General features: G+C 43.6%; 1 protein-coding gene across 4 annotated transcripts in view; it reads left to right on the forward strand.

The window, feature by feature from the left end:
- The window catches only part of Foxn3 (forkhead box N3), a 379,981-nt gene that overhangs the window by 81,734 nt on the left and 271,175 nt on the right, over positions 1-27,072 (forward strand). The gene's annotated exons all lie outside the window — the stretch shown is intronic.

A 27,072-nucleotide genomic window follows, 5' to 3' on the forward strand; every position in this document is an offset into this window, starting at 1 on the left:
ATATCTTTCCTCCTGGCCTGTGTACTACTGCTCTCCTTTGTTTTCCTACTCAGTTCCTTATTAACCCTGCTATTCATTACCATTATTTTTATTTAAACAGTTAATTGTCTTTTAGGGAAACAAATATTAAGGGGGGAAAAAGGTGTTTTAAATTAACCTATGTAGTTATTTTGTTAGTCATCCTTCCATTATTATAATAAAACACCTGAAACAAATACTTATAAAGAGATAGGTTATTTTGGCTCACAGTTTTGAAGGCTTCAGTCTGTGCTTTGGGCCTATATTAAGGCGGTACATCATGGCTGTAGCACATGGTAGAGCAGAACCACTCTCCTCATGGTTAGGGAGCAAAATAGAAAAATAGGAAGGGAGCAGAATTGCCTTTGGGGCATACTTCCAATGACCTAATCATTTTCTACTAGGTCCTACCTATTAAAGGTTTCACTGCCTCCCAATAGCAGCTCCCAGGCGAGCAGACCTTTAATACATGGACCTTTGGGTGAACACTTAAGATCCACACTATAGCAGTTATCATGTGGTGCTTTTTATCCTTTTGTATATATCCATATTCTATTATTACTTTTTTTTTTTTTTTTTTTGCCTGAAGGTCTTCCTTGAATGTTTCCTATAGTGCAGGTCTGCTGGTGATGAATTCTTTTAACTTTTGCACATCAGAAAGTTTTTTTTTTTTTTTTACTTTTTTATTTTTAAAAGCTATTTTCAATGGCTATAAAATACTAATTTGACTTTTTTTCTTTCAGCACTTTACATATATAGCCCCATTGTCTTCTAATTTGCATAGTTTCTTATGGGAAATCTGTTGTCATCTTTGCCTTTGGTCTTCTGCATTCGCCATGTTTCATTTTTCAAATCGTTTTCAGAAATTTGTTTATGATATGACTAGGTGTAGTTTTCTTTCTATGTGTTTCTTGGTGTTTACTGAGTTTCTTAAATATGAAAAGGTATGTCTTTAACCAAATTTGGGGAGTTTCTGTTTGTTATTTATTCAAATAATCTTGATGCCTCATTATTTTTCTCTTCTTTATCCTCTCCTCTCCTCTCCTCTCAGACTTTAATTGCTATATGCTGATGGATGGATGGGTAGTCAGTTCTCACAGGTCCCCAAGGGTCTACTATTTTTTTTATTCTTTATTTTTTCTCTCTGTTTTACAGGTTGGATAATCCTTTGTTTTGTCTTCAAGATCATAAATTCTTTCGTCCTTTCCATTCTTCTCTGAAGCACATTCAGAAAAAAATTTTTAATTTCATATTAAAAAAAATATCTTCCAGTCAGTTCTTGTTCATGATGAACATTCTTTCTTTTATGCCTTGTGTGAATGTTTTTGTTTCTGTAAAATATTATGGGCATAGAATAGCATCATATGCCTAGCTTTAGTGGGTGTTTAAAATATCTGTTAATTATGATGTCCAAGTCATCTCAAGATCGGTCCTTTTGGGGCTGGGGATGTGGCTCAAGCGGTAGCGCGCTCGCCTGGCATGTGTGCAGCCCGGGTTCGATCCTCAGCACCACATACAAACAAAGATGTTGTGCCTGCCGAAAAACTAAAAAAATAAATATTAAAAAAAAAATTCTTTCTCTCTCTCTCTCTCCACTCTCTTTTTAAAAAATAATAATAATAAAAAAAGATCAGTCCTTTTGATTGCCTTTGACTTTTCTCTTGAGGACAGGCTGTATTTTCACAGCCTTTTCTCCAGTTTTCTAGCTTCCTTGAAGAGGGAATGAGACAAATCACCTCAGCACCAGTCTCAGCATGTACCACAAATACCTCAGGACATCAGGAAATAAACAATGTGGTTTCCTTTGGATATATTGGGATCCCCTGACCTGCATCCTAAGCACCCCCAGGTATCCATGCTGGGCTCAGTCTAACTGTCCCACCTTGGTTCTTCCTCATCCCTCCAGTTTGACTATTTCCTCTTGCTCTCTGACCCACTTTCTTCCCTTTGTGTACCTGTCTTGCTCATTCACACCTCCGTAGATGAGTGCTTGTGAAGAACTCATTCTTTAAGGCCCCCTTCCCATTCCCAATTCCTTTCTTTTTTATTTGTTCTTATTAGTTATGATAGCAGAATGCATTTTAATTCATTGTACACAAATAAAGCACAACTTTTCATTTCTCTGGTTGTGCACACTGTAGAGCCAAACCATATGTGCAGTCATACATGTACCATGGGCAATGATGTTATCTCATTCCACCATCCTTCCTACCCCCATATCCCCTCCCCTGCCCTCTCTCTCTTTGCCCAATTAAAGTTCCTCCATTCTCCCCCCAAACCATTATGAGTCAGCATCCACTTATCAGAGAGAACATTTGGCCTTTGGTTTTTGGGGACTGGCTTACTTTATTTAGCATGATATTTTCCAATTCCATCCATTTACCTACAAATGCTATAACTTTATTCTCTTTTAATGCTGAGTAATATTCCATTGTGTATATATACATTGAAAGGCATCTAGGTTGCTTTCACAGTTTAGCAATTGTGCTGCTCTAAACATTGAAGTGTCTGTGTTACTGTAGTATGCTGTTTTTAAGTCTTTAGGGTATTGACTGAGGAGTAGGATAGCTGGGTCAAATGATGGTTCTATTCTAAGTTTTCTAAGGAATCTCCATACTGCTTTCCAGATTGGTTGCACCAATTTGCAGACCCACCAGCAATATATAAGTGTACCTTTTCTCCCACATCTTTGTCAATACTTATTGTTGTTTGTATTAATGATAACTGCCGTTTTTTTTTTAGAAAGAGAGATAGAGAGAATTTTTTTAATATTTATTTTTTTTTTTAGTTTTCGGTGGACACACATCTTTATTTTATTTGTATGTGGTGCTGAGGATCGAACCCAGTCCCTCACGCATGCCAGCAAGTGTGATACCGCTTGAGCCACATCCCCAGCCCAAATGATAACTGCCATTCTCACTGGAGTGAGACAGTCCTCCTAGATGACCAGTTGTTGAAATTAATCTTTCCCTACACTGATTTATTTTATTTCGGTTTTAAAACTAGTTGATATGGTATCATTGCAAAGTAACAGAGACTTAAAATTAAACAAACTTTGTTTTTTTAGGGAGGAGGGAGAACCTAGTCATAAGGATACTTGGGTGTCTAATATTGTTTTCCATTCTCTAAATTCCACTTTCCCAAGAAAGATAATCTGATTGGCTAGTTTGAACCAGGTGTTACCCATCCTCCAGTCAGCCTCAGGAGGACAGTGTCACATGATTGTAAACATGGCAACCTGGTATAGGGGGATCAGAAGATTGGGGGATGATCAAAGAAAAAGATATGACCTGAAAGTGGCAGGAGTACATAGAAGGTTTGATAGACAACACTTTGGTAGATTTGTAGACTTGCAGGTGAGACAATCCATCAGGGCAAGAGTCTTTGTAAAAGGCCAGAGGAGGAGGAAGGCAAAGGAATTCCTGGGGAGGGAGACCACCAATGGGGCTTCTCAGGTGTCCAGTTTGTGTCTAGGTGATGTCTGTCACTCAGCAGCCTGATGGTGCATCTCTGGGACCAAGTGCTCCAAAGGCAGTTGTTGCTTAGGGTTTTATAAACACAAAGTCTCCATCTTATCACTGGCCGGCTGATGCTGGTTGTCGTTTTATGGGGGCATGCAAAATGGGCTCTAAATAATTAAGAATCTGCTTGTTTGAGTTACTGAAAAAAATAGCCAAAAAAATTTTGAGTTTGTAAACATTTGAGCTTGTTTTGAGCTAATAGCTTTTAGCCTTCAGTGAAGAAATATATAACTTAGTGTCCAATATACCTGGGTGGACTTTGGCTCTTATATGCAACATCCAGATTCACCCCTGTTGACTTGCTCTCAGGCACAGGAGTTGAAAGCAGAAAACAGTTTCCCAAGAAGATAGAGCTTCAGCAATGGTCCCTCATGGTCTAGGCTCTGTGTGTTAGTGAGCACAGGTCTCCTGTGTTTATGTCATTGTTTCCTAAAGTGCCTCATTCATTGACTGTGAACTTGTGGTTGTCGAGTGTATAGATGGATGATGAGTGTGCTTCTCCTCTCTGGAATGCCCTTCACCTGTCTGAAATCTCCTCCTGCAGGTCACCTCCCTAGGCAGTTTCCCTGACAGCTCTTCATTTCTTTGTCTATATTATCCCTTTGGCACCTGCATCTTAAATGGCCCTATGTGCCATGAAAGGCATGGGATGTGACCTCCATTTCTTTAACGTTTCACATCTCTAGAGTCCTTGTTCTTGCCTGGGGAGTGCAGAACATGAGTCCTTTTGGTTAGGGGTGGATGAAAAGTGGGAGAACCTGGCCCTCAGCCAGAGCAGGAGAATTGGTATCTAGAACTGCAGTCATCGAAAGCCTTGGTGGTGGCCAAGAAGACAACCAAAGGTGACCCGTCCTGGAGTTAGCACAAGCAGGAGGTCAGTGACCAAGTAAGTGAATCCCTGGGAGTGTAGAGAGAGGCCCAGCTCTTAGATCAGACAGGTCAAGGTGAACAGTTCAGTTCAGGGGTTGAGAGCAGTAAGACTTGGCCACATCTTCTCCGTAGGAAGCCAGGCATGGTGCCCAGTATAGAGCTTCACATTCCCTGGAAGGTCACTAGATAGTGTTCTAGTTTCCTGAGTCCTAAGTAGCAGTTTTTTTGTTTTGTTTTGTTTTGTTTTGTGGTGCCGGGGATTGAACCCAGAGCCTTGTGCATGCGAGGCAAGCATTCTACCAACTGAGCTATATCCCCAGCCCCTAAGTGGCATTTTAATCACAGAAGTCAGATGTTACAGCAGAAATACCACTTACTGCATGGAGACACTAAGTGTTCATCCCTGAAATTTCATTGGTTCATGTACGTCTGCACCTTAGAAGAGTGGGAGCGTCCATTTTTACCTGGCTTGTGTAAGGATAGAAAAGATTAAAGCAACCAAGAGAACAGAGAGAATAAACTTTAGCCAGATCCCATTTTTCTAAGGCTCAAAGTCCCTGAAGCATTTATCTACTCAGATAGCCATCTCGGTACTTACAACATCTGCACACAAATCAAACACCCTTCCATGTATTGGTGCTTCACAAAAAAATAATGCCATGTACTCTGCTTCCCTGAGATGCACAGTGAAGTGAACTATTATTCTTTAATTATTTGGTTGTTTGATTGCTGAAGTTTTTTCCCTCATACTTGGTGGCATTTTGAAAACCCTGCAGCCCCTTCCATTGGTGTGGCTTTTGACGTAGGCTCTGGTGGAAATGAGGATCACTCCTGTTTCTGTGTCCCAGAGGCAACCACGCTGTCACAGCTATGACCCTTGAAACACTCTGGGGGCTGCACTGCAGCTTAGCACCCTAAAAGGTTTTTTTTCCTTCCAGTTCTGGGAATGGAACCCAGGGTCTCAGACATGCTAAGCAAAAGCTCTACCTCTGAGTGACATCCCCAGGCCTGTGCCTTCAACTTTTCATGACACACATGATTTTAATAGTGGTGCACAACCAAACATGCTTTTCTAACTGGATAGCTTCCACCTGAACAGTTCTAATTGTATTTAAAGCAAAACCTAATTAGGTGACGGTGTGTGCCATAAGATGACCATGGTGGCCTTACTCTTAATGGCTGTAAATCTTGGAAGAATTTTTTTTTTTTTTTTCCTGTCTTTGCCCAAAGTGGATTGCAGATCTAGAACCAGCCCTTCAGAAGAAGACAGAGCATTGTCAACCACAGATGTTTGAGCCATCCCAGGGCTGTCCAAATGACAGACAGATGGTGATCAGTTTAAACTCCCGGACTTCTCCTCTGTTTTTTTTTTTTTTTTTTTTTTTTAAGGAGAGTGCATTAGATAGATGCATGGGAAGCACTGAATAAAGAGAAGCTAGTAGAAGGATGAACAGATGGAGTGGGGACTATAACATTCCTCGAAAGCGCAAGCTGAATGTGTGATGAGCTAAAATTAAACGTAGTTGTGCTAGGCGGTGTGAGTAGCGGAAAGAGCGTTGTCCTCACAGTTGGCACAGCTCTGTTCCTAATAATGTATGTGACCTTGACCAACCTCTTTGGGCCTCGGTTTCCATGTCAATAAAGTCTGGTAACAGTAGATGATGTTTTTTTCTAAGGTTTAAGATGCGAGCTCCATGATTCTGTGATAAGGGACATTCCTTGGCAATTTTAATTGCACTTCATCGAGGTAACATTACTGTCATCTTGGCATGTGATTGACATAGAAGTTTTCCCCAGGGAGCAAGTGAGAACAGACATCGGTTTACAATCACAGAGGTTCAGGTCTCCAGTCTGATTGATGCGGAGGGCAAGGGCGAATCCATTTACAATAGCTAGTTTCCTTTGAGACCTGTAGCAGAAAAGTGCAGTAAGGAGCAGAAGGTCCTTCAATTGTTCTGGAAAGATGTGGCCCCATGCGGTGGAGTCAAGAGCCTGGTGACCGACTGTTAGGACAGCTTCTCTTCTTCTCCACCTTCCTTTTTTCTTACAACTTTCTTCTTTCTCTAGCATCTTCTCTGACCTAGCTTTTCCCATTACTGTCTTCTCTTAAGTGAGGGTGAGTGTGTGTGTGTGTGTGTGTGTGTGTGTGTGTGAGAGAGAGAGAGAGAGAGAGAGAGAAAGAGATGGGGGCTGTGAGACTCTGGGCATTGATGTAACAGTGGATAAAGGTTTTGAGATTAGAAACAAATTAAAAACTTGATAGCGCTGGGAACAGCATGAGACTCTGGAAGCCACATTTGAGAAGCAGGGCTTAGGGAAGCTGCTACCACTTAGTTTCCTTCCTACATTTCACTCCTTTTCTTCTTGACATGTGAAAGTCTGCCCCCATGCTACCCAACAGTGCTGGCTTCTCAGCCCTGCAGGATCAGAACAGGCTCCAAAGTATGTCATTTGGACACCCTGATTATTCAGGCTGAAGGCAGTTGAGAATTAGCAAGTGCAGGAGGGTTCTCTGTCCTTCTCCTTTCTATCTCAAGTCAGAGCATATATTTCTTGGAAGAAAAGTCCCCTCCCTGTACCAGGAAGAGAACATTTTTATCATTGGAGAAGGGGAGGAGCTTATATCAGATGAGTTTGTACCAGTTCTCACTAGAATAAGCCTTATCTTCCATTAATTTTTCCCACATATTCCCTAGTGACTTTCCCATAATTTACCACCCCACACTAAACCCAGTTTTTCTTTGTTTTATCCTATCTCCACAATTTATTGCTTTTGTTAAGGCAGTATATAAGCCCCTGGGTCCAACCACTTCTTTAGGGTTTTCACTTCTTTCCTTGTAAAAATATTAACATGAAATTAAATGTACATGATTTTTTCTCTTAGTAATCTCTCTCTGGTTTGTTGAATTCATAGGTCCCATGAACGGAACCTAGAGAAAGTCATTCTTTCCTTCAGTTTCCAGGCAGTTCCCAGACCAGCCCCTCACTGTGGTTTCATGCCCTGCTCAGGAGGGTACAGACAGAATTGTGTGTTCTTCATTATAGGCAGATAGCTGGGAACAGGAGTGAAATAGCCACAAACTGTCCTTTTTATCCACGCTGTTCATATCAGGACTGCAAAATTGCACCACACCCTGGGCACATTGAATTCTAGTGTCTTTAAGGGTGACCTCTAACTTGGATTTTCCCAGAAGCCAGTTCTGCATGTGCACAGGTGGCTATAGCTAAGCAGAGAGGTCTGTGTGTCCAGTGCAAACCCAGCACCCAAGCTGCCCTCCAAAGCAGCTTCAGGGCGAACTGGACTCTAAGGTACAATGTGAATCATGAACTAGGCAGGTCTTTCTTCTGGGGATGCTGGCCCCAGGGGTGAACTGAATGTGAGTTGGGAATCCTCTTGACACTCAGGAATGCCACCAGACCTGCCCTGACACATGGGCTTACTTGGGATGGAGTGGGAGAGGAGAAACCTTTAGAGAAAGGCAGGTGGTAGTGAACTTGGACACACATTTCCACCTGCAACTTTAAAATTGTAATCTATAAGCTCTAAGAATGTCCTGTCTTGGGGAATGGAACTGTGCTGTGGTTAACGCGGAGCTTCCCACATGCCCACCTGTCTCTGGTGTGCATGGTGAGAGGCACAGCCAGGCTCAAGGGCAGTGTGGGTCCTGGCCTCACACTGGACAGGGTCCTCTGTTTACCAGTAGCCATCGTTGATGCACACACAGGACTGACTCCCAGGAAGACTTTCTCTGATTCCATGGATATCATTAGACTTCTTCAGGGTCCCCGTCCTGAGTTGTGTAGCTGAAACCACTCTCAACCCAGCTGCCAACTTATGTTTGTAAAGGGGAGCAGAGGAGTAACTTAGGAGCCATGCATAGGTTCCAGTCCCAGCCTTACCAAGACCTGGCAGTGAGACCCCAGCAGGCCGATCACTTCCTGAGCCTTGGAGTCATCGTGTGCACCACGGGCACATTCCCGTCCTGCTTCCTGCTTTTCTCCATGGGTGGGAGTAGGACCCTTTCCTGGGGCAATCTGCCTGTTGATTTTGATGTGCCCCCATCTGTGTGGGTCCTGGGAGGGGGAGGAGGAGCCCCATCAGCTGAATGGCAAACAAGAACTGGAAAACACCGGGAGTGCCTTTCTCCACGAAACCCACGGTTTCAGGAGAGAATCTGTAGTCTTTAACATCAGATCCTTAGGAAATCCCGAGGTGCTTTGTTCAGTTAAGAAAAACAATCATTCACATCAGTTGTAAGCAAACAGTTCCTCGGAGTCCTTGAGGAGGATGGTAGGCACTTTAAGATTTTCATTAGAAGTTAAATTCTTTCTTCATTTAACAAATATTGAAGTGCCTATTAGATGCCACACACTGGGATCCAGCAGTGAACAAGACAAAATGCTTGTCTTCTGTGCTCGACAGGCAGGTGTGAGGTGGACAGTGAGCTAAGCCAATCATGTATGAAATTTTAAAAGAGTGGTAAGTGCTGTGGAGAACGTGGACAGGGAGGGGTACAGGGGATACAAGAGTGGGTGCAGTGCTTTCAAGCAGGGGGCAGGGTTGGTTCTGCACTGGAGGGGGTGAGGGGTCATGGCAGTTAGTCATTCAGCAGAAGAGTTCCTAGGCAGAGGGGACAGTAAGCATGAAGTAGCCCAGCCCAAGGTGGCACAGAGTGAGATAGAGGATGAGCTCAGACCAGTGAAATTGGTGGATGTGCATATGGCAGGATGTAGGAGCCTGTCATGAGCATGGGGGATGGGGTGAGGGGGAGGCCTGAAATTACAAGGGCACAGAAGGTCGTGGTATTCTCGATCCTGCTACTCAGCGTGTAGTCTGGGCCCAGGAGCATGGAAATCATCCCTTTAGTGCTTATTTGAAATGCAGAATCTCAGCCCCACCTGAGCCAGGCTGAAGCAGAACCTGCAGGTCCGTGGGCACATTAATGTCTGACAAGCTTCTGCTTGGTGTTCAGAAGCCCCGGGGGCTACTCGAAGCATATCCACTTATGATCTGGGTTGGCCTGGTTTCCCTTGTAGTTTTTCCCGCAAGATGAGGGTGACATGGGCATTCTGTGCTTCCCCAGGCTCTTCAGCGTCTCTGAGTGAGTACCATGTTCAGCACCACCTTCGCCATCCATCAGACCAAACACTCCCCGGGGGTGTGTAGACGGGGAAGTGTTTCCACAGCCTGATCCCCCTGGGCTTTGTTGGCGTCCCTGGGCTGTCTTTCTTCAGTGTGCTCAGAGAAGATGATCTTTCCTCCTAGCCAAGGTTGCCAATGTACAGAGTGCCAGAGCATGGTGCAGCTCAAATGCTGCTCCCCACCTTCAGCAGGGAATTCGCTCTGAAGGGAGCCACAGGCCTTGTGAGTCACCAATAGATCAAGTTCCCATCATTTCCTGCTGGGTCCTTTATAGATCTAGATGCAGGGATCCAGATACAGGAAGGCTGGTTGCCTTCCGGGGGTACGTGGAAATCAGTGATCATTATAAACATAGGAATCGCACAGTCCATAATAAACACAGGTATTGCTTGGATTGAGCATCTTATTCTTGGCCTGCCCTCCCGAGACCACAGAGCCCCGTGCCCTTGGTACGGAGCCTGGAGACTCACAGTCTAATTCTGGCTCAACTATCATTAACTAATGAGGGACTTTGGGCAGATCACTTCACATGCAAGAATATCCAGCTGCTTATTGATAAAATGGGGATTATAATCATTTCTCCTGCACAGGTAGGTTACTGAGGCTTCATTATCTAAATGCATTTGAGAGCTGTTCTGAAATGTGTGGTTTTCAGGTTTAAGTCGCCATGTACTGGCAGAGCTTTTTTATTTAAAAAAAAAAAATGAGTTTAAATGAACCTCCCTACTTCTGTTCCTTTAACGGCTGCAGCATCGACAAGTGGATAGTGCAAATGCCTACGAGTGTTACTCACATTATTGTGAGTTAAGAAATAAACTAGGCATTGACCTTTCCTTGCCGTTTCTCAATTAGTCACACGCTTCCCATTATTTGTGTGTGTCAGCAGCGTGACCTAAATAAAGTTAGGGTTGATCTCTTTCAGAATCTGTTTAGAATTTCTCCTTCCAATAAAGCGAAGGCAAGTTGATGTATGGTTTGTCATCCAATAGACCTTTTTCAGCAAAGCACTTGCTCAACCATGGAGTGATTACTCAGTGCCAGTTTCTGGATGTAGTCAAATTCTCAAGTTTTTCAAATGTTTTCTGGCTTGCGAAAGGCCGTGGTGGGAAGCAATCTTCACTGGTAGGGCAACTCCATAGCTCCAGTGGCCCCGCGTCTTACCTTACCACTTTGGAATCCCAGATTAGCCCGGAGTTGGCCAGAGCTTGGCGTTTCTCAAACCTTTGCCATTGTGCTTCCTGGGGACTTTCAGGCTTAACCTGATGGACTCCTTAATCAGCTGTTGTCCATGCTGTGGAGAGCAGGTAGGTTCAGGGACAGCAGTTTACTAGCTGTGTAATTTTAGGCAACCTACAGACCAAAGCAAACAACAACAAAAACTCCCTTGGTCACACCGCATTAGGCTGCAGAGATAAGATTCCACCATCACAACTCAGCCAGGCGGAAAGCATTCAGGGAGCTAATTCACGCATAACACAGGCACATCTCTTCCAGGCCTTTGTCCCACCTTAGATTGTATTTCACTGCCTGGGGTGGAGATCACCCTAGATCCCTGGGATGCAGGCGGCCCTGGTGAGGAAGACAGTGCTTTCTGACTCCTCACATCTGCTTCAGAAACTCCTGGCCAGAGAGCCTAGTTGCTCTGGAGAGGTGGTAACACCTGGCCCTGTAGCCGAGGGAATTTACTCTGGTGAGAGTAGTGACATGGTTAGAGCATCACCTTATAAAAGGTGCAGGTTGAGAAGAGCGTCTCTGCTAACCATTGTGCATCCACTCCACAGAGACTTCTCCCTGACAGACCTGGGGCATCCCTTATCTTCGGGTCTGTGCTAGGATGATGGGGGCGTGAGGTAGAGACCTTGGTGGCTGAATGGGGCTGTGGTGGACATGCGATCCCCCTTGTCACATAGAGCTGTGGCTCTTGGCCCTATTCTGGCCCTTTCTAATGCTTCTGGGAAGAACACATCTCCCTAATCCGGGGCAGGTCGGAGTCTTAGTCCGTTTGTGTTATGGACAGGAGCAAAGCCATCGTTTTGTTCTCCCGTCTTATCAACAAGGTAATAAAGGTTTGCTTACCTCTCTCAAGTCTTGCCAGACCCTTCCATTTCCAAAAGCACAGGAAGCAGGACATTCAGCATCTGGACTCCCCCCTGGTTTTGTAGCAGCCTATGTGAACACACAGGTCGGGTCCCTGACATGCGGCTTGGAGAGTGAGCTGGCATCGTGCTGTGGATTCTGGTTTTGTGTGAGTCAGTGTCCCCTGAATGCACATGAGTGGATTAGCAATGCATGTGGCCACTTGCTTTGTATATTCCCTGACAGAATGACCCAGTTAGAGGCCTGGCCTGGGGACAAGGTGAGCAGGGCTGACTGAGCGCTGTTAGGGAACCTCCCAGCTAGAACACGGGCTCTCCTCCCATCCCGGTCAGGGTGTAAACAAGTGTCAGAGCTAGGGGGAAAGTCCCTGCTGTGTGGTTGACTCTGGTCATTTCCTCTGTGGCTGTGTAGATAAACAGAAAGACCTAAGGAGCAAATCCTTCATAGGAGAGGTCTGTTTTCTGGTGTCTTTGAAAGTGGCCAATCTGAACAGTCCTCTGACTTCTCATCCAATTGTTAACCCAACTTGAATATCTGAGAAACTCTCTTGTGTGTTAATGTACCCAGTGAGGCCAGAGTCATGATGCCCCCCTCACCATGACCAAAGAGCTGCTGGATGTCCAGTGACCCAGTGAGAACCACGCCTGTGACTTAGCCGGGCGGTACTACAAGGCCAACCCCGGGCTCTATACTATTGTCTCTCACGTGGGGAAGCAGCTCTGTCTACGACCCGTGTGGTTGCTATGAATTAATGTTGTTGGTAAGGAGAATTGGAAGCATTCTCATTTCTAGATTACCTTTCAAATATTCAAATTCATGCACCAGTAGCATATGGCTAGAACTTTTTTTTTTTTCCCTTCACTCAGATGTCTTCCAGTGTGCTTCATTGAATTCCAAATCCACATCAGGTTTGAATTTTGAAAATGCCAACTGTATACTAACTGAATGTGAGAAATGAAGACAACTTTCATAAATGTTTTTTTAAAAAAATAAATGGTGTTCTGTGTTGGGATAAAAACCAGCTGTATGGATTTTTCCCCCCCCCAGTTTGGTTCACTCCCTTCTTGATACATTGAGGGGACAATGTTACCAGTGTGTTCTTAGCTAATTTCCCTAAGACAGACCCACAGTAGCACATCAGACATCAAAGGCGAGTGGATCATGGCGGCTTTGGTGGCCACCCCTGCCATCTCCTCTGCTGACCAGGGAACGGCCTTGTCTGCCTCAGATGGCTGTAGCGGTGTCTGCTGTGTCCTCCCAGACTGTCCAAAATTTGGGTCCAGGAATGATCTGACTCCGCTTCCTTCCCAGTCGAGGTTGAGTTGAGTCTGTAGGCGCCATTTATGCTTTTGGCTCTCACTGCGTGAGAGGTTCCCAAACACTTTAGAACTAATAAAAGGGGGGATTTTAACTGCTCCTTTTTCCCCAGTAGCAGAGAGAATCGGTCTGGATGTGTGTGTTTCTGTAAGACCTGTCAGAGGCACCCACACAGGCTGGGAACAACCTCGGCAGTCCAATAAGGGGCAGTCTGAAGGACATTTTCAGGAGTTGTAAGAGCACCGTAGGTCCTGGGATGCCCCCCTGTGAGACACCTCCCTCCTCTGCCCCCCATCCGTTTACAGTATGCCACAGTCCACATGAACTGCCATTTATACCTTGTGTGTCTTCCGATCTAAGTCACCATCGAGTGTAAAGTGCGAGATCATTTAATGTACCACTAAGAGGAAAAGCGCTGCCTACTATAATCAGATGCACTCATTTCTGAGAGTTCTCACGCAGGAAAATGTGCATTTTAAAATTGGCAAAATACATTTTAATGATGAGTTGAGTTGCAGTAGAGTCGTTGAGCTAATGCTAAGTTTTGCTAATTTTTTAAAAATGATACAATTCTATCACAGAAAAAAGCAAAAACACCCATGTGCCCACCGCTTAGCTTTGGGAGAGCTCAACATTTGTCATGTTTGCTTCAAGTATTTTCTAAAAATAAAACATCCAGGATTCAATCGAATTGTCCCTGCAGGTTCCTATCCCCATTTGACGTCTCATTTCTCCCTGTACCCACTCCCCCCGGGACCACCCTCTTATGTTTGATGTTTATCATTTCCACATGTCTTTGTAAACTTGTACTTATATCTTTGTACCCATAGACGTATATTTAGTGTTTTTAAAACACAATTAGTTGGGAGCTGGGATGGTGGCTCAGTGCTTGCCTAGCTTGTGTGAGGCACTGGGTTCAATTCTCAGCACTGCATGTAAATAAATAAAATAATGGTCCATTTATAACTAAAAAAATATTTTAAAAATGATTATTTGTCCACTAGTGTGAATCCCCTATTTCTTCCTTTCATTAATAGAGTCCTTGTGCTTTGGGTGGACAATTTCTGCTAGTGGTGGCCAAGGGACTTAACTTCTGGTCTGTGAATGAATGTGGAAGGGATGGGTACAGCTTCTGGATTTTGCCTTGAAAATGAAGGAGCATATTCTTCATCTTCTTTCTCCTCTTTGCTTCTATCTAGGACAGGGACCAGGTGGCAGCAAGTTACTTTTGACCATATGAATATGGGACCATGCTAGAAGACAGTGAAGAACAAGATAGAAAAACCTGGGTCTCTTCCTTCACTCTGCCCATATCTTGGGCTGGTGCCTGAGAAGTAAACTAACAGGCAGACAGTCATTTTAATTGAAACCAATGTTACTTAGTCTGTATTAAAACAGTCCCCAAATATTCTACCTCATATGATTGACTTACATTTTGTCTGTTTGGGGACTTGTTGTAATACAAACTCCTATCTTTCTAACTGGAGCACATTACATTAAGTGAAATAAGCCAAGCACAGAAAGACAAATACCACTCGTGGAAGCTAAAAAAGTTGCTCACAGCCAGGTGCGGTGGTGCACACCTGTAACCCTAGTGGCTCGGGAGGCTGAGGCAGGAGGATCACGAGTTCAAAAGCAGCCTAAGCAACTCAGTGAGACCCTGTCTCTAAATAAAATACAAAATAGGGCTGGGGATGTGGCTCAATTGGTATAGTGCTTACCTTGCATGCACAAGTCCCTGCTAATCCCCAATACCACACATGTACAAAAAAATACAACATAGGGCTGGAGATGTGGCTGAAGGGTTGAGTGCTCCTGAGTTCATTCCCCGGTATCAAAACCAAAACAAACAAACAAACAAAAAACAGTCACCTATAGTATCTGAAAGTACAAAATTTTGATCTTGCTTTGCAAAATATTCTTCTGCCTATTTCTTTGTTTTTATTGTTTTATTTATAATTAAAAAGAGTAAAACAATTTTTTTAAACTTTCACTTTTCTTAAGTAGAAGGGATTAGGATTAAATATATTTGTACAATTTATTGAATACTCAGATTTTTTAAAAGGAAAAGATACATTTTACAGCTTCCTCAATGGCAGGTTATTAGTTTCCAGTCTTGGGCGGCCCTAACCCCATTGAGGGCATGTGAACTTGAGCTAACTGATCGTCCTCCAGGCAGAGATAAAGGAAGCTCATACACACTGAGGACAGTTACTGGCTCTGTCCCCAACAAAAGATATTTAAAGCAGGCTTTACAATGGCAATTTCATAACGAAAAGGAGAAGTTTCCATTTCCGGAAGAACTTTGTTCTCAAATCCTGACCAAGCACAAGGGTGAGGCCTTCCCGGTCAGTGTCTCTTTTCTCGGAGCTGCCCCGACTTCCCAGCCTGCCTGTCAAACAGCGGCATGGCTACTCTACCTTCCCTGGCTGTCCAGCCTTCTTGGAACTCTGGGTCAGGGTCCCATGCTGACTGGCATACTTGCTTTCTGGGAAGTTGTCAAGTGGCCCACAGACTCTGTCCAGAGGGCTAGTGTCTTTGGTCAGAGCTACTGGTGGGTAACGGGGACCATCTCCATTATTTTCCTATTGCATTGACAGCTCAGGTGCTGCCTGATAAGAACATATCTACTAGCTTTGCCTGATCTCCAGCTCAACTTGGCTTCTTGTCTTCAAGGCAGGTCTGGTTTTTGGTTTCCTTCTAAAGCACACATAGAACCATGTGCTATAATGATCCTGGCCTCTGCTTTCGAGTGCCTGGTCTCCTCAGTGCCAGTCATGCTAGATGTCCCTTGACCTTGACCCTCCCTTCTCCCCCTGCATGAAGCATTGGGTTTTCAGGTGAGAGTTTGGCTGACTCCCACAGTCTCTGCATCGCCTCTGTGAAAAAGATCCCCGAAGTCCCTCCCGCCATCTCTGTCCATTTCAGAACACAGTGGAGGCTCCTGGACGGAGTGGGAAGGTGAGCCCTGCCCTGGGTGAGACTCAGCAGGCTGAGTTTTGCCTAATAGCACCTTTAAGGTACATTCATGGTGGAAACAAAGCAAAGTCCAAGAACACAAATGAGTTCCTTGAGTGGCAGCTGGAACCTCAGCTGTGCGAGTCCTGTGCAATCCCAGGACAAGAGAAAAGAGGAGACAGAGGTGACCGCGAGTCAGTGGCAGCATTCTGGCCTGACTGAAGTTCACATTTCCTGTGAATTCTGCAACCTCAAAAAATGAAAATTAGATGTTAAAGTCCCCTGAACAGCAGTTCTCATATTGATTTGCCAGTTCACCCAAAATTCCATTTTGAATGTTCTTGCTTTCATTGCCAATCTCCCAAAGAAATGAACTTAATTTAAAAAGATTAAAATTAAGCATAAAAACTGAAATTTAAAAATAAGCTGGTGTACCCATAGAAGGCTTGATTTACAAACTTTGTAATGCCAAAGAGATGGGGGGGGGGGAATCAAAGGACATTGCCATGTAAAAACACTCAAAAAGGTTTTAAATTATAGGCAAATTGCTCATTAGGTGACTGGCTTTAGGCTAATTGACCTAGAGTCAATGGCATCCAAAAGGCGACACTTTTGTGCTCAGGGACACTTTCTCAGGCCTGTGTTCATCTTTTTTTCAGACAAAATTCTAATCAGCTCTATTATTTGGTTTCTCAGCCCCTGGCATATTAGATGTGAATCAAAACAGGAGGCAACTGTGAAAGCCAGACCACTTTGCACAGCAAGAGGGCCAGCTGATACCCTGACAGCCAGGGAGGAGGAGGCCAGAGAAAATGAAAACGCACGTAGGAGGACGCGGACCTCACCTCAGAGTGCCGTCTCTCCTGGAGGCTGACCTCCTCCCTTCCCTTCTATGGCTCCTGGGAGCACCTCTCTACCAATATGCAGAGGTTCATAACGCCGACCTAGTTATGAAAAATATTTATAACAGGCTAAATCATGAGCCCTGGACTTTGCCTGATCTGTCATTTTCTTCTGTGAGCCACGTTAGAAAGTTTTTATCAGAAGGGGTCAAGTCGTCGACTCTTGGGTTGGAGTATCCTCAAAGCCCCTGTTTCCCCTGCCTTTCCCCTGACACCTCTCAAATAAGGCCCACACAATGATCTCTTTGGCTTTATGAACAGACCAACCGAGAAACAGTTCTACAGGCTGGAAAAATTCACTTCTTTGGAAGAACTCTATCACCCAAAGGTAGCATGACCAAACTCTGTGAATTCTTGATATCCAGGGAAAGAGGCAGGAAGATCCCACATCACTGTGAAATCTGCTTGTCATTATCTGATGACCGTGAGGGTGGTGAAGAAGCCATATAGTAAAAAGGTTTTACTCAAAAAAGTAAAACAGAATGGGAGAAAGCATTTGCCCAACATCTATCTGATCAGGGATTAGTATCCAAAATATATAGAAAACTCCTAAAACACAATCACAATAAAACCGAACAACTTAATTCAAAAAGGAGCATAGCATAGCACTTGAATAGACATTCTCCAAAGATATGCAAATGGCCAAAATGTGCACACAAAAAAATGTTCAGCATCACTCATAAATAGGGAGATGCACATCAATACTATAATGAAATACTACTTCACACCCACTGGCTACTGTTAAGGGGTGGGGGGAGTGGCACAGTGTCACAGACCAAGCAGAGACAAGTTGGAGGCCAGCCTAGGCAACTTAGAGAGACCCTGGGTCAAAATTAATTTAAAGAGTCAAGGAGGTAGTTTAGTGGTGGAGTTCAACCTCGAGTATGGGGAGCAGGGGAGTTGAAAGCAGAGTCTTAAGATCTTTTACAGTAGCTAAAATGTGGAAACAATCCAAATGCCCAGCAACAGATGAATGGATGAGCAAAATATGATATATCCACATGAGAGAATATTAGTTTTAAAATGGGAAGAAAATCCCGAGTTATGGCCCATGCCTGTAGTCTCAGCTATTCTGTAGGCTGAGGTAAGAGGATAGCAATTTGGAAGACAGCCTCGGCAAAAGTGAGATGTTGTCTCAAAGAACAAAATGGGGAAGGGTATCCAGGGTTTGAGGATGTAACTCAGGGTAGCATGCTCCTGCGTTCAATCTCCAGTACTTGGGCGGGGAGGGCGGGGGGAGATAGGGAATTCTGACGTATGCTACAACATGGATGAACTGTGAGGACATGATGTAAGTGAAATCAGCCAGTCACCAAAAAGTAAATATGGTGCCATTCCACTGGGACTGGGAAGTTATCGTGGAATGGGTGCAGAGTTCAGTGTTACAAGATGAAACAGTTATGGAGATGAATGAGGGTAATGGTTGCACAATATTATTTAATATCACTGAACCGTACACCTAAAAGTTGTTAAGATGTTAAATTTGACATTTTATATATTTTATCACAATTTTTTTTTTAAAAAAATGAGAGGGGGGTGGCAGACTGACTCGGGATGTGGAATGGCTTACTTCCTCAGGAGCTGACTGTTTTATATCACTGCTGCTTGCTGCTCCCAATCCCCCTGCACCTCCAAAGCCCCAGGAGCACCCAACCATCTTTGTACTCCAAGCACCTCTTTGAGAATTGGTGCTGGGACTTAGGTTTGGATGAAGGCTGAGATGATCTGCTTTGGGGCCCGGAGTTAACATAAAAGCTAGGCCCTCTTCTCCCATCCTGAGGATAAAAGGAGAGAGAGCCTAACTCCAACCACCAGCCATAGTTCATTCCCAAATTGATTAATCTGGCACACAGGCTCTGTCCTCATCTTAGTATTGTTGCTATGGTTCTTCACAACCAATTGCCTGGCGAGTGCTCTTGGGGACAGCATGGCCCATGGAAAGAACATTGGACCAGGTGATAGAAGACAAGGTTCTACCTTGTGACCTTGGACCAGTCGCTAATTTTCAGGACTTTAGAGTATCTTCTGAGAGATGAGATTGGTGATATCCGGTGTATTAGTCATCAGCTTTTTGTCACTGTGACCAAAATATCTGACAAGAACAACTTTGAGGAGGAAAAGTTTATTTTGGGCTCAGGGTTTCAGAGATTTCAGTCCATGGTTGGCTGACATCATTGCTCGGGGGCTTGAGGTGAGGCAGAAACATCGTGTTTCAGAAGGGCATGGCAGAGGAAAGCCGCTCAGCTCGGGGCAGCCGAGAAGCTGGGGGTGGAGAGACAGAAAGAGAAAATAAAAACAAGGGACAAGATATAGTCCAAAGGCATGCCCCCCCACCTTCTTCCCCCAGCCACACCCCAACTGCCTATGTTTGTCACCCAACAGTCCATGAATATTATTAATCCATCACGTAAATTAAGCCACAGATGAGGTGAGAGTTCTTAATAATCTAATCATTTCACCTCTGAACATTCTGGCACTGCCTGACACGTGACTTTTGGGGGGACACCTTATATTCCAAACCAAAGCACCCACCAAACTAATTCATGGATTTCTCGTGATAGTCCAGTGGGGTAACCCATGTGAAAAGGCCCAACACCAAAGGGATGTGGAAACAGCAGGGCACAGTGAGTGCCTACTGTATGCACTGCTTTGGCTCTGCTCCTTAAGTTTGTAAGTACTGGTCACTTAGTTAAAGGATAATCTCCCCCTGCCCTACTGACACTTAGACTAGGCTCTGTACTGGACTCTAACCTTGTCTTGAGATTGCTTTTAAAAAGACTTATTTCCTTAACCGATAAGGTGAATGTATGTCTATTCTCTGTTTTGCTTTATCTTAGGAATGAGTCAATTATTATTGTCATAGTAAACAGCCAAGAATGATTCAATTTAGGAAGATCTTGCTCATCTTTTATAAGATAATTTTGCCATAATTCCCACTGATAAAGTAGTGGTTTCTTTAAAACATGCCATTTCAGGGTCACGGAGCTACACTTTTAAAGCCTACAATTGATTGTTTAGTGCGAAAATTGTATTCAAGTGAAGCACATCAGCATGCAAATCTAAAATGTGGCCATTTTCATCTAGATTGAATATTATTAACTAGCCCAAGGGATAGGATGTAATTAAAATTTTTGAACAGCTTATTTTTGTCTACTGTGATGAGTATAACCCCAGTATTTAAAGGGGCTTACCAGTGCAAATAATGGGAAGATAGCTCAATGTACCCATCACTACACATTTTGGCTTTTTGGTTGAGGAGCGAGTTCAACTTTTCTCCACAGGTCCAATTATTGATAAGGACAGAGATTTAAACTTGAAGCAAATGAGAGAACATTCAGGTGACAGGAAAATTCCATTTCTTTCTGAATAATAGAGATTCCATGTCCTTACTGACCCTTACGAATACCTTGCTTGCATGAGTTTAGAAACAGAGACCCAGTGAGACAGTTGAAGCCCTGGGTGAGAGTTTATGCTTTTGCCTAATTAAAACAACTGAACATAAAGCCTCAAGTTGGAAGGGAGAATGACTCTTAGCTTGGATCCACTTCAGGAAGTTTCCACGTTCTCTCTCACCTTTCACAGTACCCACAAACCACATTGCGGGTAGCATGTTTATTCTAGTGCAATTCCACAGTCACTCTTTGGTGAGACAAAGATGTTCACTGTGTCTGCCCTGCCCACATCATTTTAAAAGAAAGACAAAGTTCTCCTTTTCTCCCAGGACAAGTTAGTGAAAAGATCCATGGCAGAGCTGCAACCACCTAAGTAGACACCCAGCAGGCATGGTTGGGACCACGGCTCATTTCAGCCATCCATATTTCCAGGTGTACCATATGTATTTAGTACATCATTTGATAATGCTAAAAAAAATATTAAAGCAGTGTGAGACTAAAGGAGAAAGAAGATGAATGTTAGCATTCCCCTGGGGTTCATGGGTGAAGGAATTAACACAGCGTGGCACTCTACCCTAGCTGTGTTTGTTTCCATGGCAACAGCTACGTACATGTTTCAGACTATCTACAGTGACACAGTTGCAGAAATAGTAGCTTGCAGGTTTCTGATATCGCATCAGTGGACAGGCGGCGTGCACTATATTAAGTAAGTGTAAAAGAATTTAAAATATAGCTCTGGATTCAGATGTGTCTCAGCCCAGCTGAGCAATGTGTCGGGGGTTGAGGCATCCCCTTCTGCAAGACAGCAAAACCTGGGCAAAGTTGAAAGTTGCAAGATTGCAAACAATTGTCCCGGCATGGGTAAATATCATCAAATGAAACAAATGTGAGTGACTTACAAAGGTAAGAAAATGGCTTTGGCAGATGACAGAATGAAGAAGGATATTGACAAGGGAAGCTCATTTTTGCGTGGGGTGGGGGGTAGTGATGGGTAAGGAATGAAAGGCTTGGGTTGAAAATAGCTGAGTCTGTAAGCACACCTAATGTGCAAAGAATCTTTAACAGCTGCTGAGTTTATGGCAACTAAGGTCTTTGAATGTCTCGTTGTAGAAATTGCTTTTATGTAAAAATGATCAGTTGAGGAGCAGAGAGGTTGATCAGGTGTGCAGTTAAAAGGAAATTGGGGCTCCATTGTCTTTTCAGAATGCTTATGTAAATACCTCTGTTCTCTCCAGGATGACCCCGGTTTGTCTTTGACATTTGCTGCCACTTTTTAGTACCATTTGCCGGTATCTGCGTTTATATTATGCCGCCACATTGTAGCCTCATATGACTTTAGTGTTGGTTAGAGAGCAACCAAGCAAAGATGATAGACTTTGTAAGTGTGTGACTTTGCAACCAAATTGTACGGTAATTTAGGAGAAGCCTTCCAACCGGCATTTATTTACGTGCCAGACCCCTACTTTTGAATAGCAGCCTAGGTATTACGTTAATGGCTTTCAATGTGCACGTTAGGATTGCAGGAGCTTTCAAGTTACGTTGGAGTTAATTTTTACTGAGTTTTTAATGTCAAAATATTTTTATTTATGCCCGTTACTCAGTGTAAGCCTACATTTACCTTATGCTGTAGTTTCATTATTCGTGTATTAGTCAAGAGAATGTAAAATGGCACGGTAATTTAAGCTGATCTGTTCATTTGAGGAAGATTAGTTTTCTGACCGTAGGTAGATTTTTTTTTTTTTTTTTTAAAGCAGTTCATGAAACTCTTTTGGTATGTATGAGACTGTTTGGGTTTTTTTTTTTTTAAATAAGTTTATTTTATTTGTTTATTTTTTTATGTGATGCTGAGGATGGACCCCAGTGCCTTGCACATATTAGGCAAGCACTCTACCACTGAGCCACAACCCCACCCTGGTTTTTTTTTTTTTGGTTTGGTTTCTAAGTGCACAGGGAGTGATCTCCAGTACCTACTGCGTCTCATACCTCCTGGTAATTATTTGATTGGATGTTGAGAGAACGCCTCTGGATTCTCCAGGCTTCTGAACACCTGGGCATGTAGAAAGCTGGGACAGGTTTTGAATTATAAATCAGGTACATGAACCCTGAAATGTTCAACTTCCCAGATGAACATTTTTAGGATCTCACCTTTATGATCACACCTTTTTATGATCTCAAATTAGCATCGAAGCTGCCCATGTGTGCCCGTGTGTGGCCAGTCCAGGCAACCCTGAGAAGGAAGTGAAGTTTGCGGCTTCCATGGGGTACTTTTTCATGGTGGCTCATGCCGAAGGCAGCTCACTTCTTGGAACAAGAGCTCCTTTGCCCCTGCCATCCTTACTTTGATAGAGGCTGAAGACACCGACCCATCTTTGGGGTTGGTGGGGTAGAAGATTTGCAGTCTGCCTTCCCCGTGTGCTGACATCGCTGTCATGGGCCCTGTGCATACTCACGTGTTGGGGGTGGGCAGCATCTCCCTGTGGCAGCTGAACTATGCCACTTGCCCTTTCCCCCAAGCAGAGGGACCAAACACCATGGGTATGTGAGAGTTCCCGTGATGTTCTCTTATGGGGGGTGAGGGATCCTATAAACTCAGGATCGTGTAGCTGGGACTCTGAAATTGGAAATCAGAAGTTTCAGCGAATAACTTGGGATAGTAAGTTCACTTTTTTGTGTTTTGGGAGTGCTAGAGCAGCCCCTCCCAATCCTTGGCTTGTGTGTGTATTTTTCTCGTCATCTCGAAATATTTTCCAGTATGAAAACAAAACAAAGTAAGACATCAGTCTGTGTCATGTTATTTTAACCCTTTCATGTAAGAGTAGAAAAACCCATAAACCTACATATAAACTTCAGACTGACCCATCATTTGAAGGCAAAACTCTGGCAGTATTGTAGCAAGCTTAATTGCTTCCATTCAGATTGCCAGGAAATTGATTTGGAAAAAGAAAGGAATTTTTTAACGCATTCCCAAATAGTTAGCAGCATGGAATGAATAAGAACAAAATGAAGGTACCACCAATCTTGGCTGGTGGTAGAATCGCCACCATAAACTTCGGGAGGCGTAGCTCCTCTGGACTCTCCACTGCTCAGTGACTTCTGAAGGCACCCGATGACCACAGAATAAAGGCCAATCCGTTTGCTGGTGTCCAGGGTTTTCCACCGAGAGTCCCTGTCCAGCCCTTATCCTCACTGTTTCCCCTCTTCCTTGGGCATCCTGTGCTGCTGCCTCAGGGCACTAAACACTGTGTCCCTGCCATACTTGGAGTCTTCTAGGCCTTTGCTCTTGCTCTTGTCTCTACCCAATTGCCTTTGCTTCCGTCTTTGTTTCTGAAGCCCAGCTTAAATTCCAGTTCCTCCTCCACAGAAGCTTTCAGATCTCCCCTTCATCCTTAGGGGTATGAGAGCTCCGTTCTCCATATTCCCGTGTCAGTTTCTTTGTCTTCCATTGTGGTCATATTTCATTAAAGATTAGTTGTGACCAGGTATGGTGGTGCACACCTGTAAACCCAGCTGCTCCAGAAGCTGAAGTGGGAGGATTACAAATTCAAAACCAACCTGGGCAACATAGCAAGACCGCGTCTCAAAAATACGTATGTGTGCGTATGCATAGGTATATTAGTTGTATATCTGCTTAAGAATATTGTAAGGTATAAAAACAAGGTCTGGCTGGGCACAGTGGCCCACACCTGTAATTCCAGATACTTTTGAGACAGGAAGATCCCAAGTTTGAGGCCAGCCTGGGCAACTTAATAAGACTCTGTCTCAAAATTTAAACAAAAAGACTGTGAATGTAGCTCAGATGTAGAGCACCTCTGGATTCAATCCCTAGTACCATTAAAAAAATAATAAATAAATAAAAAGAAAGAAAGAAAAGATACCACTTTCAAAAAAAATACTAAAAACAAGGTCCCTGGCTTATGTGCTTTTTAAGGTTTTGCCATACATAGAACAGTAATTCAAACTACTGTATTTAATTGACATCTTATGACATCTTAAAACATTGTAAAGATAGATATTGTTACACAATCCTCAAATGCTTATGTTCTTTGCTCAAAGGGGATTTACTGGACACTGAGATTCCTAAGGCTGTCACAGCACCAAGCATCTGGACACATGGGGCCACTTTCAGGTGCTTCCAAACTTCCAGCTGTTTGGCATCGCCAAGCACTTTAACCAGGTGAACTAGGGAAGTGTTGGCATTTTCATAGAATCATAAGATGTTTTGAGCTGGACAGGACCTTGGGGAGCTAAACTCCTTGCAGAACAGAGGAGAGAATTTTGAACCTGAACTCCTAAGTGACTTTTACCAGGTTCACGGTTGGTTGGAGCCCCAGCCTACCAGATCTCTATGTCCCACCTCTGGTGAGCCTTCCTAGTGGTGGCTTCAGGTGCCACTTCAGTTATCAGTTCCACTCTTGCTTTCCACCTGTCATCACACGACAGGCTGTTAACCAACTCTTTGCTAAAGACTGATATCATTGGGTTAAAAATGAAAACCTAAGGGGACCAAGATTTAAGCTCAGGGGAACTGGGAGCAAAGCTAATAATTCCTTAGCCGTTGCCTCGCTGAGGACTCAGCAGCTGCCGAATTCAGTCAAGTTCAGACCCTTAAAAAGAGTGGAAAAAAGAAACCACATACTTTCCAGTGCTTGGGCACGGCATAGCGGGGCCAGCTGGGCGCAGTGCCTTGGCAGAAAGATTCTTCTGTTTCAGAAATCCGAGCCCCCGACCTTGCAAACAGGGAGGGGCGCACGGCTGTCCTGTGCCTGGTGGGGTGACTCCTGCCCAGTTACACCAGACACTGTTCCTATGCGAAGTCCATGAGGATCTCCAGCAAGAGTGGGTCTCCCTGTTGACACAAGAGCTTGCTATCTCAGGAGAGATGTGTGAACGTGGCTGGGACGCCATGTGTCTGAGATTGACAGTCTTTTTCAGAGGAACTCTTGGTTTCTATATAAACGTGTGCTTTCTCCTGCCCAGAGTCAGCCTGTTAAGGGAATAAAGTGTAATTCAGGTTTCCAAGTTGGAAGCCTGATTAATCTCTCTGCCAGTTACATATGGAAATAAATTAGTAAGTGGTCCATCTGGGATTAAACTACTGCAGAGAAGATAAATTATTGCCATTGTATACATCCATGTTGTTGAAGACTGAGTTGTGTTCACCAGAGCTGCTGAACGGTAACTGGATGGAGGTTCTATTGTGGTCACTGAATTTAAAAAAAAAAAAAAAATGTTCTTTTCAATGTTGGGGATCAAATCTATGTATGGCCTTGTACATGCTATGTGTACCACTACTACTGAGATGCATCTCTCGCCCAGGAATAAAATTTAAAGAAAAAAAAAATTATAAGCAAAAATTCACCTTAAAATGTTTCTTGGGAAAATGAATTGGTCGATGCCAGTTTTGTTCCTCAGAACTGTTATATCTGCAAACATTTTAAAGGAGAGTCCCAAGGGCATAAGGAACATTTTAGTTTTATATTTTCAAAGGCCAATACAATAACAAGTGTTAATTAGTACCCAGTGTTTCATTGAGGAGGGCAATTCTGTATGACTGTGTAGGAGTGCATGTTATAATTTGCATAGAAACGTTATATCTATTTTCTTATTTAAATTAAAGAGGGCAGGGCAGGTCAATGCCTTTCTTTCTCAATAGATGAAAAACTAAGGTTTAGGGGTTTAGCGCCTTGCCCACAATGCCTCAGCTGGTGAAACGGCAGAGCTGGGATAAGCAAGCAGATATTGCCACTTCTGCACCAGCTTCGTTTCAAAGCCTTGGTGTGACATCTAAAACATTATCAGAGTCCCATCCATCATCTTACCAACATCAGGAAATAAGGCATCTATGTATATTAATTGTCTAGAAGCAAAAGCCCTAACTTCTTGATCATGAAAAGCATCTTTTCTCCAACTGAAGATGTCCCTTGTTAGTTCAACTTTTGGAGGGGACTCAGGCCCACCGCTATCAACTGAAATTATTTTATAAACTTAAAACTGAGATGGCCTCAGGGTTTTTTTATGTGTGGTAACATTTTGCCCCTTTGCAGAATAGCCTGGGGCTACTCTGACATCCACATTCTTGTGCCTACTTCAGACTTTTCTTTTGTGTTCTTCCTCCTGGGCAGACCTTCAGCTCTGTGAATCCTTGAAGCAGTTGAGAATCTCCATTCTGGAAAACACAGTGTGAAAGTGCACTGGATATAGAAATCCTTAAGTCACCTAGTATACCAGACAGGAGTTTTTCTAAAGATAAGCATCAGTGCAGTCTGGTGGTCTTACACAAGAAAGAAGCTACAGGTCCAGCTTTGACCCCCCCTGTGTTTGGAAGTAAACTCATCTCTCTCAGATCACCTTCAGATTTCTCACGTATCAGCCAGACCTGGTTACTCCACATCCCAGGGACTCTCATGCTTCAGCTGTTTCCTGTTCCTGCCTGTCCCTATCTGTCCCAGTTTTAAGACCCAATATTACTGTCATAGTCTTCATGACATTTTCCCTTTTACCATAAACTCCCACCCCAACCAGAGACAAATGTGCCTCTGAAACCCTCTAACCAGTAGAAGAAACCATGTTGTGATACTTGAATGTCTTGCAGGGACTTCATCTCTTTCATCTCTGACTCTTCCTCCTTCCCAGTTCCTTGCTCAATATTTCATTTTTAATTGGCACATAAACATGAAATAGAATAGGGTAATTTTACTTTTCAACAACGGGTTAATATATTTGAAGGAGTGGATCACTGAATGTCCTGAGGCATATTGGAATCGCGTGCAAAAAAAAACAGATTTCTGGGCTTCATGACCAGATTTTCTCATTCGGTGAAACCTGGGTTGAGGCTTAAAATTTGCAGGTCCAGC

This window comes from Callospermophilus lateralis, chromosome 3 (assembly GCF_048772815.1).
Source record: "Callospermophilus lateralis isolate mCalLat2 chromosome 3, mCalLat2.hap1, whole genome shotgun sequence".
Classification (NCBI taxonomy): domain Eukaryota; kingdom Metazoa; phylum Chordata; class Mammalia; order Rodentia; family Sciuridae; genus Callospermophilus; species Callospermophilus lateralis.